Below are 13,811 nucleotides of genomic sequence, written 5' to 3' on the forward strand. Positions count from 1 at the left end.
GCCCATGGGGTGCTGGGGGATGAAGGAGAAGAGGAATGGGAATTTTTAAAAGGAATATAAAACACACAGATGAGATGCCTAATAACTGTTCACATATTGCTCTTTCACAGGGAATAATGGTGAGTGAGTGGAGTGTTCAGTGTTGCTTCCTGTAACTTAAAAAAAAAAAAAAAAATCTGGTTCATTGCATTTGACCCAAAGTATGCAGAAAACTTCCCCCTGTGCTGGTGTAGGGAGCCCAGACAATAAAGGGATTTGTTTTTGTAGAGTCTGGCTCTTAGACTGCCTTCCATGGGGTTTTGCAAATTGACCGCTGATAGTCTAAGGCAGTGGTTGTCAACCTTGACTGCTTTCCCCAGGGCTGCCCCCTCCCCCCACCCTAAGTCTGATTTAGTTGGTCTGGACAGGGACCCAGTATTTTTTAAAGCTCCTCGGACAATTCCAAGGTGTACCCGGGTTGTGGGCTATTGCTACAGAGTTTATAACAGAAGGATCAAGCCCCTCAGTATTTGGTTTCCCTGGCAGACTGTGTGATTCTTGAAGAGATTTGAATAATGGTGTGTGTGCTGCTATCAGAGAAGGTGTGTACTGCATACGTTTCTAATAACCACCTTAGTGTTTGTGTGGACCGCACGGTTAGCATTCAGGTGCCTCTGGAAAGAAGTCCCTCCTCTCTCCACTACTGTTTCTCACTTGCCCTCACTGTCTTTAGTTTCTGTTTGCTTTTTTTTTTTTTTTGCTAGATTATTGAAGCCTCCTCTTCCTGGGATAGCGTCATTATGCAATTTAGTACCCAGCAACTTTGTTCGTGCTCTTCTTAATCTGATAGGGGCAGCTGCTCTGCACGCATGTACATTACAGGGGAATGTTTCTCATACCATTTAGCACTCAGAAAAGTGAGACAGTCCTGAGTATCTCCAAACTGAGTAGAGAGGTTAACTGATTTTCTTTTGACTTCAACTTTCATTTGTCTCTGAGAGCCCCCAAAGACAATAGAGCACACTGCTTCTGGTAAGTATGGGTTCTCCTCAGAATGAAGAGATGTGTGTGATAAGATGGCTTGAAAAAAAGAGAGCGCTTGAGGGAAAGGAATAGGAGGGGAGGGAGAGAGAAGTATGTTAACTGCTTTGACTGCAAAACACCCCCTGGTAGCCAGAGATAAGACACCTTGAGCTACTCAGAAGACCTTAAACAGGATGTAAATGAAGCCAATAAAAATCATTTGAGATCAAGCTATTTTTCTACTCCCCTCCTATTTCCAGCTCTGACAGCAGAAGGCTTAATTTACTGTATGGCATTCCGCACTTACGTGCAGAACCCAGGAAGTTGCCAGCGACTGATAGGAGCCAGTGCAAAAAACAAGATATCTACGGGTTCGAGAGAGGGCCAAACTTAAGGCATTTAATCAGCAATCCTAGCCACACCTTCCTGAGTGGAGAAAGAGAATTGCTGATCTTCGGAAGCCCCCTTCCCTCTTCCCCTCCTCCTCCTTCACTTATTCATTTGCTTTGTCTTCAGTTTTATGACGACCTTCATTCTTTGAAATGGTTCACAGGGTGAGCAGCATTTCATAGCCTGTTGACATTTCTCATCAAGCTAACGCAGCTTGAAAGTAATTATCCACCAAAGTTTAGGAGTTAGACCTTTCCATGTTCACATTTGAAAGGAGCTGTTTACTCACAACTTCGTATCCTAATCGTGTAACATCCAGCCTTTATGTACTTGGAACTTTATAACTCTTCAAAATGGTTACTGTCTTTTTCTAGAAATTCACAGGCTGCTGCCAACAACACTCTTCTATAGAGAGGAAGTGACTTATGGGAGGTAGTTGAACTTGATACTGAAAAGATTTGAAGCTTGGAGTCCTACTCGTAGTGGGAGGAGGCAATGTTAAGGGATGGGAAGGCAAAGGATAATGACGTCCTTTTCTTTCTGGAAAAGCTGCTTCTTGGAAGAACTGGGATTCATTTTGGTCTCTGAATGAGGGAGAGAAAGCTCTCCGTCTCCCTTGTTCTAGTGCGGAGCGGCAAATATGGAAAAGGCACAGCCAAGCGGAGCAAACATGAAGCAGAGGATTTCAATGATTCAGAGGCGATAAAAGACTACAGTGGTTTTCAAACTCAGTAATACAGGGGAAGCACCCTAAAAGCTTGCTAAAAATGAGGATTTCTGAGCCCCATCCCTAGAGGTTCAGAGTCAGTAGACCTGGGCAGGGGCGTATGTGTGGGAGTTTGCATTTTCAACCACAGTTCAGGTGACTGGGGAGCAGGTGGTTGGTGGATTATGCTAAGAAACGCTGCCCTCGGTCATCTGGTTGGGGCAGAGGGTCGCCCTTTGGTTTCGTTGTGTGAAGTTGTGGTAGCTGCAGTAATCACAGAGGAAGGGGAGCTTAGAGGAAGGTGAGGAGGACCCTTTGTTGTGTCCCTCATTGGATGAGTGGCAGGAATTGTGGTTCCAGAGGCAAGAGCATGAGGAAGGTGAAGCTGACCACGTGCTAATTTGATGGAACCTTTCCTTCTGCTTTTATTTGCCAATACCTGACCCAACGAAACCACTCCCCTCAGAGGAGAGGACGGAAGGAAGAGACCGAGGGGGAGAGAGATTGTTAAGGAAAACCAGAGGGGGGTGTGTGTGTGTGTGTATGTGTCTGTGATTTTTCTAGCTAGTAGCCAGAAGTAAAAATAAGGTAAGAAATAAGCTGTCATGATGTGTCAACAGCAGATTACAGGTTCATAGAATTGTTAGGTTTTTGTTTTCCTCTATACATGCATGTACACGTATGTCAATTAGCATAAATTGGTTTTGTAGTAGGAAAAGAAAACCACAATGAAATCTTTAACAACAACAACCAAAGAGAATAATGTGAAACACTATTTTAAGTTCACTCATTTACCCATAGAAACTACGTGACTGGGTGGCATTTGAGGCAGTTGTTGTTTCAGTGGGAGGGTAGGGAAGGGTGGACTCTGGGGGAGTTACCTGACACATAGACCAAGCTGCTTGCCTGGACACGGGGGCACTAGGGCTTGGGTTCTAGTGCCCCCATCAGCTCCCATTGTTAGTGCAAGATTATAACCTGTTACTCATCCTCACCAATCTGTGTGTTCATCTGTAAGATTAGCACTTGTTTTTCCCTAAAGACTAAGACTTCTCACAGATCTTAAATCTAATGTTTCATATATATGAAAAGGTAGGAGTGACAGCCTTGAGTTTTTTTTTTTCTCTGTGTAGGCTTCAATCAAATTCATTTATTTTCTTTCCTTTGATCCCTCAAGTGAGACCCAGAGGTAGGCATAACCCATGCCAAACAACATCAGGTCATCTTAAGAGAAAAGAGTAGAGCTCAGATGTGGGAGGAGGCGTTGTGAAGATTCAGAAACCAGCACTTTCTTACAGACAACATTGAGTCAGTCAAGATCCCAGAACTGTGCTAGTCGGTTTTATGTCTTTGGGTATTGGAGACATGATTTTGCAAGGGTCAGTAAGCCTTGGAAATACAGATATATGCTATCCATATTTCCCTTTTCAAAAGCAAATAAAACAAAAACAAAGAAACAGTGCTGTAAATTTCTCTATGAAAATTATTCAGAATTGGTGCATTTCACATGTGAACTAAGCAGTTACATGTCAAATTCTTTATTATCTGACTAGAGTTTCTTAATCTACTCTTATTTGTATCATATTTTGTGTCCTCTATGTTGGGTGCTGGAGGGATAGGGGTCTTTATGTCCTTGTGAAACAAGTGCAGATGGAGTCTCCAAGGCTCCCAGACTCCGACCAGCCTCTTAACTCCCTTGTTACTGTGGCCACACTGCCTTGTATTCTTTTCTTATACATTGTTTTGTTATGTTAAAATTATCTTGGATTTAGGAAAAATGAAATAGTATTACTTGGAGGTATCATGGGGTTTTTAAGGACTGACTCTGTCACCAGTTTTCAGATATTTGGCAAGAAACTTCATCTTAGTTACATATATAAACAGACATATATATGTAACACACACACATATATATAAACACACATGTATATATACATACACCTATATTTTAATACAATTATACATACGCATATGTGTAAACTATATAATTGAGTATACAAAATATATAATTTAATAAAATAATATAATTATATGTAATATATATTAATCGGTAAAAAAATAGCATCATAAAGACTTCCCCTAATGAAGTGTTTCATTAAGACATGATTGCACATTTACTCATATTAAGTGGCAAATTACTATGATTAATACTTTGCAGTGAGAAATAGCAAAGATATTTCAAAAATGTATGCCTTGATTTAACATAGATCATTCAGTCTGTTCTGAACATCAGTCAGTCCTGCATAAAAATATACATGCACACATAGCCCGTGCCATACTTTTGACTAGTACTGGTTCCCATAAATAAATTACCAGGACTGTTAACAAGAAAAAAAATGATAGAATGAACTGGTTTGAATTTTATTTTTATATTCATTCTAGGGAAGAGTAAATTGAACCAAAAGTGAGAAATAGAAAACAAAGGGAGAATAAGGTACCTGGAAAATCCATTAAATTGATAATCAGCATTATTTTCAGGATTGCCTTTTTCAAATTTTGCCTAATTAGGTAAATGAAAAAAAAAAACTACATGAATAAGCATACTGATATTAATGATCTGTGTAGAAATACTTTGTTATGCCCTAATTAGAGTTATTTTAAGAACATACTTTTGTCCTTTGCAGTTTATAAGCATTACCTCATTTAAAATAGATGACTCCTCGGACTTCCCTGGCGGTCCAGTGGTTAAGACTTTGCCTTCCACTGCACAGGGTGCGAGTTCGATCCCTGGTCGGGGAGCTAAGATCCCACATGCCTCACAGCCAAAACACCAAAACAGAAAACAAAAGTAATATTGTAACAAATTCAATAAAGACTTTAAAAATGGTCCACATCAAAAAAATCGTTAAAAAAATAAAATAAATGACTCCTTATATCATTTGTGTTACTTGGGATCCAACATCACTTTTCAGTTTTAGTTTTACTATGTAAAAGTTAATGATGAAAGTTAATGATGTGAAAGTTAATGATTCTGTTGAAACACCATAGAAATTCTGTCCTGTGAGGACGCATTGGCAATTTGTCCTGTAGATCTCGACATATGCATAAAATCTCAAGATAGTGTAGCACCCTCCCAATTTTTAAATACCACCATAGCATATAACTTCCCCATAAAATGCATAAACACTGATTGAGGAGTAGGCAACACAAACTAGTTTGAGTTGCAGCTGCCGTGTGGTTGGCTAGGTGCACTCACTAGCTTTTCTACTTCAGCCTGACAACTTGTGTGAGACAGTCTCTGCCTTAAAATAAAAAATGATTATTTGTCCCAGATCTTAATTCCTATCATATTTTAGACACATGAACATCAAAATCAAGAACACTGATGTCCACCGTATTATAATACCAAATGGATAATTGTAATATTTCCCCCCTAATCTTTGTAACAGCTTTTTCTATATTAGCACACCGTATTTATCACTTTACTGCACAATGAACCCACAGGGGGTGCTAATTGGTCATTAATTAAATTTTAGCCTTTCAACACTTTTGTATTCTCCAGTGGCTTTATCTGCAGTGAAGTATACGGTGTGGCCTTTTTAAACTGCCAAAAATTCATGTCAGCTTTACTGCTGCCGTGGATATAATACAGGTGAAATTCAGCTCGAGTGAACACCATTTCAGGACTGTTATAATTCCTTGTGACCAAAAGTTCGCCAGCCTTGGACCAAAGCCTACATGTTGGAAAGTATTCAGTAGAGTTCAACATGACAAAACATTCTCATAGACCAGACTCCTCTTTGAAATACAGAATTTGATCTCTTTGTTTAAAAATTCTAGTGTGTAGGGCAGTTCTTCGAAAAACCATTAACATGGTGGAATGATTTTTCTGAGGTCCATCATTCACTAATGAAGCCATTTTCAAACTCAGTTTTGTTAGTGGAAGAATCCCTTTTATGTTATGCTACCCCAGTGAAGAGGTTAATTTAAAATTACTAATGATTAACATGGTAGCACTGAGAAATTTGCTGAGTATATTTCAAAAGGTGTGGCTAGGGGCTTCCCTGGTGGCGCAGTGGTTGAGAGTCCGCCTGCCAATGCAGGGGACACGGGTTCGTGCCCCGGTCTGGGAGGATCCCACATGCCGCGGAGCGGCTGGGCCCGTGAGCCATGGCCGCTGAGCTTGCGCGCCCGGAGGCTGTGCTCCGCAACAGGAGAGGCCACAACAGTGAGAGGCCCACGTACCACCAAAAAAAAAAAAAAAAAAGGTGTGGCTATATTTTCAAAGCTTAATAGGTATATTTCACACTAGAGCAAAGGATTTTGAAGCAAAGTAGAATTTGCCCTTGAGAAATTTCTAAACAGGTAAAATAGTGAGATATTGGGCTGGAGTCAGAACTATGGGATGTGGCTTCAAGATTTTGAATGCAAGCCATCCCATTGTGGGGATTTTATTCCACTAATGGATTAATCACAGCTTGCCAGTGTGTGCTGCTATTAAAGAATGAGCTCCTGCACATTGATTTTCAAGATAACTACTATTAGCGTTCAGATTTTTTTTTTGTATTTTGGTTTATTTTTATTTTTTTTTAATTTTTGGCCACATGGCTGGTGGAATTTTAGTTCCCTGACCAGAGATTGAACCCGGGCCCTCAGCAGTGAAAGCACAGAGTCCTAACCACTGGACCGGCAGGGAACTCAATTCCTATTTCTTATTTTTAAACAAAAATGCCTTTTAAGTCCTTTAAAATTCTTAGAATTTCAATATGAAGAAAGCAACCACTAAATTATAGTTAATTTTTATTCCTCTGTAATCTTTTCACATTTATCAGTTATAACCTAACGGTAACTTTGACTTTTAGAGTAGTAGTAATAATTTAGTACATGTTTATATTGTAGCAGTTCAGAAAGCTCTTTCATACAATGTCATGTTTGATTCTTATTATATCAACTATGGGGAAAGCTAGAATTTTTCTGATATTATAGACAAGGAGGCCAAAACTTTTTTTTTTACTTTTTTTTATTTTTGGCGGTATGCGGGCCTCTCACTGTTGTGGCCTCTCCCGTTGCGGAGCACAGGCTCCGGACGCACAGGCTCAGCGGCCATGGCTCACGGGCCCAGCCGCTCCGCGGCATGTGGGATCCTCCCGGACCGGGGCACGAACCCGTGTCCCCTGCATCGGCAGGCGGACTCCCAACCACTGCGCCACCAGGGAAGCCCAGAGGCCAAGACTTAAATAAAAAAAAAAATATATATATATATATATATATAGTAATTTATAGAGTTCATAAGCTAGTTATCAGACCTAAACACATAGTAGGTGTTTAATAAATGTTGGTTATATGAATGAATAGATGAAATAAGCAATGAAGAAGTACTTCAAATTCTTTGTGGTATGAGGTCATATATAAATACAAGACTTCTAAGTAACGAAAACACGCCTTTTAACTCAAAATAGTTGAGATAAAAAGAAAACAGACTTGGGAAATTCACCGTGATGATGGCTGTCATTATTAAAGGAGAGATAAATACATTAAATGATGTAGAACGCTCACAGCCACAGCACTGTAAACAGATGTGTAGCACATGATTGCCAATTACTGAACGCCAAGAGGTTGGTGCTTATCGCTAGTTATATATATTTTTAAGTGAGCCAAAAGATGGAAACAGCAAAGCTGTGCTCACCCCCGTACGTAACTGGAAACCGCTTTTCCTTCTGTCTGGCTTCAGAAACACGTCTCAGTTTCCGTGAGAGAGACGATGACTGTTCTTTAACTGGTTTCACGTCAGCTTTTTCCTCCGATTTGAGAGGTGGAGTTAAGTGTGAACTGCTTAAGAATGCACTGTTTTCTGTTTAATTTGGCGGCGGAAGATGGAATTCATTGAGCTCCGTCTGTTCAAATGAACTTTAAGCAACAGCAAGCGAAACATTTGTACTTCTCCGCACACGTAACAGAACTGTGTCTGGTGAAAGAGACAGCTTGGATATAAAGCCCAGGATTACCTAAGGAGGACAGCGCGGGGGTGATACCAACTTACCTCTTTGGCTCATCCAAAGCATTAAAGGATTGTTGGGGAAAGTGAGCCTCTTTTTTATTAGAGAGTATTGAAAGGAAAAAAAAAATAACCTCTGAGCTCTGATATCCGGAATTCATCTTGACTGTGTTAAAAAATGTGCTCCTCCAACTGCAGCTCCCACAGCTGCTATCATTAATGAGTGACCACCCTTTTCCCTCCTAACCTAACTGTTAATGCATTTAATTGGTCCTTCCAGAACAGTTTGTAATATTACAGAATTTAAAAGCGTCTGTGAATTATAAGTAATTTTCAAGTTCACTTTTCTCTTTTGAACACCCAGTAAAGAATATTCCTTTTCAAGTAGTTAAATAAGTTACATGACAAAGGAGTGAATTTAATGTGGGACGGTTGATTTTTTTAAAAAGTGTGATAGCTATATTACTAAAGTTGCAGCCTTTCTAAAACTGTTGACACTTCTGTTGAGAATGAAAGGAAACAATTGTGTAATAATGCATAATGATTTATTTAGAATGACCATATCCTTCAGCAATTTAGATCATTGCTTTAAAATGTATTGTGCAATTTGGTGAGATGATTTTAAATACGATGATGCAGAGTTGTTACTGTGATGGCTCTGGGTTAACATGACAAATATCCTTGTTACCTGTGTCTGTTAAACACACATTTCAAAATATTGTTCTCTCTTGATAGCACCTAACTTCTCTCAGCCTTTGTGCATACCTGTATATTTCCCTCAAGATTCTCAGTTTAACTGTCTTAAGGTGTCTTAAGTTAATGAGTGGAAAAAGGACTATGAACTCTAGTATGAAAGTTCAGAACTGCTCCTAGAGCATGCTGGTAGAGAGAAAGAACCATTTTCAGCCAATGGAGGAAATAACCTGGAAATTTCCTTTGGTCTCATGCTTTCACCTACTGTCCTACGCTTAAAGAAATCATCTACTAAATGAACTTATTTTGATGTTAAATAATGCAGTGATTGTACTGCTAGTGTTTTGAGGGATAAGAGAGGTCATTTCCGAAGTCCACCCTTGGCTTTGGAATTACATAGCAAAATACTTGTTCCAAGGTTATCTGTCAGTAAAGGCCAAGATTGTATCATATGTATAATAATTTAATACTTGGGTTTATGGTCCATTACCTTTTAGATATCACCAACAATTTATATTTTATTTTCTTGGTGGCCGAATATACAACTGTGAATGCTTAAGGCACTATTTGGGCCAGTCCCTAAAACTGATATTCCAGTGGTTCAATTAAAGAAAAGAAAATGTTAAAATATGTTTATACTGCACACATTAAGAAGCTTACATGTGAAAAGGTACATGCATGCAACACATGTAAGTCTTTTTGTTTACATATGCAGCTTTTCCTTCAGCGATGATAGGTGCCCTAGAGATATTCACTAATCTTTGTAACACCCCAGAGGGTAAGTAGCAAGAATTATCATCTTCATACTGCAGGTGAAATACCTAGGTAGGGGCAGATTAAATGACTTGGCCAGGTCACTCTCTAAGTCAGTTACGAAGCTAGAAATAAAACTCCGGACTCCTGACTTTTAGTTCTCATTCTGAGTTATTGCTCTTCGAAAAGAGAGGTACCAGAGCTGTCAGTATTCGGGCTTCTTTTCCTCACTTGAAAAGTCACCAGTGATGTAAATCCTGTCCCCGTTAAAGAAATCTTGCAGTGTGGCACTTGCACACACATGATACTGAGTCCCCGAGGGCAGTTTAGTGAGTTCTCTGCCTTTACAATGAATGAGCTCAGGTAGCAAAAGGACATCAGTAAGCCAGCTTCTCGTGGGCCCAGCCCTACGAAGAACTAAATGTATTGGAAGTTTCCATAACTTCAGAGATTCGGATCACTTCTTTAACATGTACAGTGAGACAATCCACTTTGTTACTTGACTTCCTCCTTAATAATTTCAGGATTGCCCGTATTGTTGGAGTCAGCATTCTAAAATTAGGCTTGGTCCCTGCCCTCCAGAAGCGTGTACTTTACCCTAAGACTAAGACATGCTTTACGGTGCAAAAATAAAAAGCTGTAGCATCACCCCAAACCTTCCTGTGCATCTTCTCTTCCTCCTTCTTTGACCTTATTTTTTTATTGGCTACTTCAGTTGGATTTGAAAGCCAAAGAATGGCCAGACCCTCAGCATTTTTCTTCCACAATGACAGGCTGTAGACGGACATTATCAGCCCCCCATTTGGCAACCCAGCAGCCCTTCCCAGGGTGTGTTCGTCTGTCCATCCCCCAGTAGCCAGGGTAAAATCATAGCCAATCTTTGCTGTCTCCTCCAGGGTTGGTACATGTGGGGCGGTGGCTCATGTCACAGAGGTACTTTGTGCTCTGGCATCTTTTTTTTCCTGCACAATCCCTCCTTCTAATACGACTTCACTTTTCTGTTAGTGAGCACTTTCCCCCATAAATAGGACCGAACAGGTGTTGCTCTGCTGCTAACTGAGTTTCCAGCTGTCATCCTCCGACGTAGACCCAGCAAAATCTGTTGTTTGGTCCTTTCAGGCAGACTAGAGAACCATCAAGCCTGAGATGGAGGTCTTCCTTGCAGGATATGGCAGTTTTGTTGCCAGAAGATGGTCGGGAAAGCCTGGCTGGCTAACAAAGACAGGCCTTCAGCTGCTGGGTGTAGTTCCAGTTCTGCATCCCCTTTGGCAGGAGCACAGAGGCTGCTGCAGTGTGGCCAGCCAGCAAAATTAGGAAATAAGGACCTCTTTTATTTACTCAGGCTGCTGAATCATGGGCATTCCTGTCTGCTTGGAGAAAAGTCAGGCGGCTCTCCTTTCCACTGAAAGTCTCAGGAGTGTTCGAGACTTTCATCTCCGAGTGTTCACACACTTGTTTTAATGTGCTTTATGGAAATGGTGAAACTCAGCAAGTACAGTTGCTGTAGAAAAACATCTGCACTAACTATGCACACACATTTGCATCTTTAAATAGACTTTTAGGCCACGGAGCCGGTTTCCAGCAAAGTTTTTTTTGTTGTTGTTGTTTTTTTCTTCTTCTTCCCGTTGTAAGAGCTATAGCTCTCTGAGAGTCAGCTAGTGTGAAGTGACTGATTCCAAAAAAAATTAAAATTTAACATGGACATGTTAAGTACTTCACATTGAAATGCAGAAAACGTACCATAACACAGAAACACACTTCTGTAAGAAGTAGCACTTAGTGAGTGTCAAAGGGTAAAAAAGTCCAAGTTGACTCAGTAACAGGAGTTGAAAGAATCCTCCACACTTTCTTCCAGATGAAAAAAAGAAATTGAAATTGTTTAAGTCTGTAGTAGCCATTTAAACATAGTTTGTGTTGTGAATGCCAAAAAGCTTAAGGTAATGGGGACGAGTAGCTTTCAAAGACTTGGGTAGACCTCGGAGAATGTTGGCAACACCACCACACCACAAAAGTCTGGGGAGATTCTGATACCCTTAGAGCATGGATCAACACCCCTGGGAGTCTTGTCAGTGAGTTCCTTGTGCATCCCAGGGAGAAAAGGCCCACTTACAACACTAGCAAATGAGCGTTTTACAATTTAGATTTTAAAACAGAAATCAGCCTTTCGTGAAACCTTTGCTTATTTTTCTAAAAGTAGCATTCCCTGCTCAAACTTTTTACTTCTGCTGAGTGTCCCTCAATCCCTCAGCCTAAGCCCTAATTCGGAAGCCGGTAGGTGATTTCCGTGTATCTCAGTTACAAAGACACATCATCTTCGATTATCACGTCCTCTTTATCCCAAGACCAAGTAATAGGGACAGGAGAGAGAGTGAAGAGAAGATTTCTAGTTCCCTTGAATCTTGGTTTGAGTAAAAACTTGATCCTGACCCTCAGCTCACTTGACTATATTTGAAATTTATAAGCTTAGGAGAACAGGTATGTAAGAGGTATAGTCAGGCATGGCCCACAGACAAGAACCTGATTTAAGCATGGTGTCATGTTTATAATGGTCTGTTGCTCAATAATTCTTGGTGCATTTGTATAATGATATATCATGCCTGGGCATAATCTGCAATTTAATAATAAATTCACTTGCTGAATTTTCAGGCTCAGTAGCTCTGTTCTTTCAGTCTAGATGCATGACAAATTCTGATTCATTGTTTTCCCCAACTGTACAAATGAGATGATGTGTCTGAAAATATTTTTAAGTGAAACAACAGGATGTAAGCCTAAACAAGGAATGTGTGGAAAGTGGTAGATTTTCTTCTTAGAATGCTGAGCAAATTTAATAGAGAGTAAACTTTTTAATTAGGGGAAATATTTCCAAACTTTGGTTTGTTTTAGGGCTACCAGCCTTAGGTAGCTCATGTCTTCTAAGGGGAAAGCTAGACCATCATTGAAGTCTTTGTTTTTAATTTTTCAAAATTGTCTCTCTGTACGTTAGGTGATGTGTTTATCTGCATATATTCTTTATGTGTATTCACCCTTAAACTGAAATCACACCCACAATTGTCAGACTCTTTCTTATGCTGGAAACATGTTAGGTTATAGACGTATATAAATGAGGATGCAAAATCATGTGGTTTTCAACTTGTATTGCGAAGCTCTGTTGCAGTGGGCAGGGATCCAGGAATGGTGTTTGGTTGTTTTCTCAGAGTTAGATGGTTGCCATCTGGCATTGATAGTGAGATGGTGTTGTCATCAGTTTCTAGATGCAGGAAAGGAATGATCCTCATCTGTTTCCTGTGGATAAGCAAGAGGTTGATAATCTAGGAAAATCTTGTTACCTTAAAGAAAGCAGACGTGGAATTTGTTTACATAATGCTTGCCAGTTTCTACTTTTGTGTTAATAATATAGCTTGCTAGTGAACTTTAGCTTTGAAGAATTTTAAAATGTATTTGATCATATTCTAGTTGCATCTTATTGGAATACCCCAATAATATTCTAATTGAACCTACTATTCTAATAGAATCACTGTCTCCACCAGGCACACTCCATGGTCTTTACTTGTCTGCCTTTATGAAAAATCTGGCTCCTTTGGAGAATGAAAAGCTTTTACAATGTCTTCCGATCCTGAATGATAGATTGTTCTGAAAAGCCAGAAAGAGGTTTTACAACCTACTTGAGAAGGTCTCATTTTCCACTTGAATATTAAGAAAGTGACAGAAGTAAGAGTGTACGCTAGCTACAAACGTGGTTAAAAAACCGCCCAATATAAAGCAGAGTTACTTTATGGATAACTTGCTAAGATTATATCTGGCTTTCAGGCTTGTTTGTCTTCTCTTTGTTACCCATAAATCTTTCAGCATTTAGCATAATCATTTATCACTTTTCCTGTTTCCAGTTTTTCACAAGTTGCTTTGTCTCTGCTCACCTCAAAGTGCAGGTCCTGTTTGGCTAAGGAAGTTCATGCTGCTGAAGCTTTTGCAAAAGGAAGAAATGGTGGGCCACCTCTTGAACTTTCCAAACAAAATACACTATTACAATCTGGCCCTTGTGAAACTCATTTTTTTCTTGATCCTGTCTGATCCTAGCTACATGTAATATCTAGCAGTACCCGTCTAACATCTAATAATCCATTTTCTGGCCTATGCTATTCGAATCTTACAGTTATTGAAGAAGTCCTGGTTGTCTTTTATTACACAAGACATAATTATTATTGTGTCTTCTGTCTTCTTTCATGTGCTTACTTTTTAATATTGTTTTGCTGCATGCAATAAGGTCTGTATCAATAAGAAGCCCATAAAAGATTCTGGTCTTCAGAATTGCCTTTTTATATAAAAACAAGCAAA

The 13,811-nt window shown here is 39.7% G+C and overlaps 1 protein-coding gene across 7 annotated transcripts in view; it reads left to right on the forward strand.

The window, feature by feature from the left end:
* The window catches only part of ZNF521 (zinc finger protein 521), a 287,600-nt gene that overhangs the window by 104,121 nt on the left and 169,668 nt on the right, over positions 1-13,811 (forward strand). The window lies entirely within an intron of this gene.

This window comes from Pseudorca crassidens, chromosome 12, assembly GCF_039906515.1.
Source record: "Pseudorca crassidens isolate mPseCra1 chromosome 12, mPseCra1.hap1, whole genome shotgun sequence".
NCBI classification, from domain to species: domain Eukaryota; kingdom Metazoa; phylum Chordata; class Mammalia; order Artiodactyla; family Delphinidae; genus Pseudorca; species Pseudorca crassidens.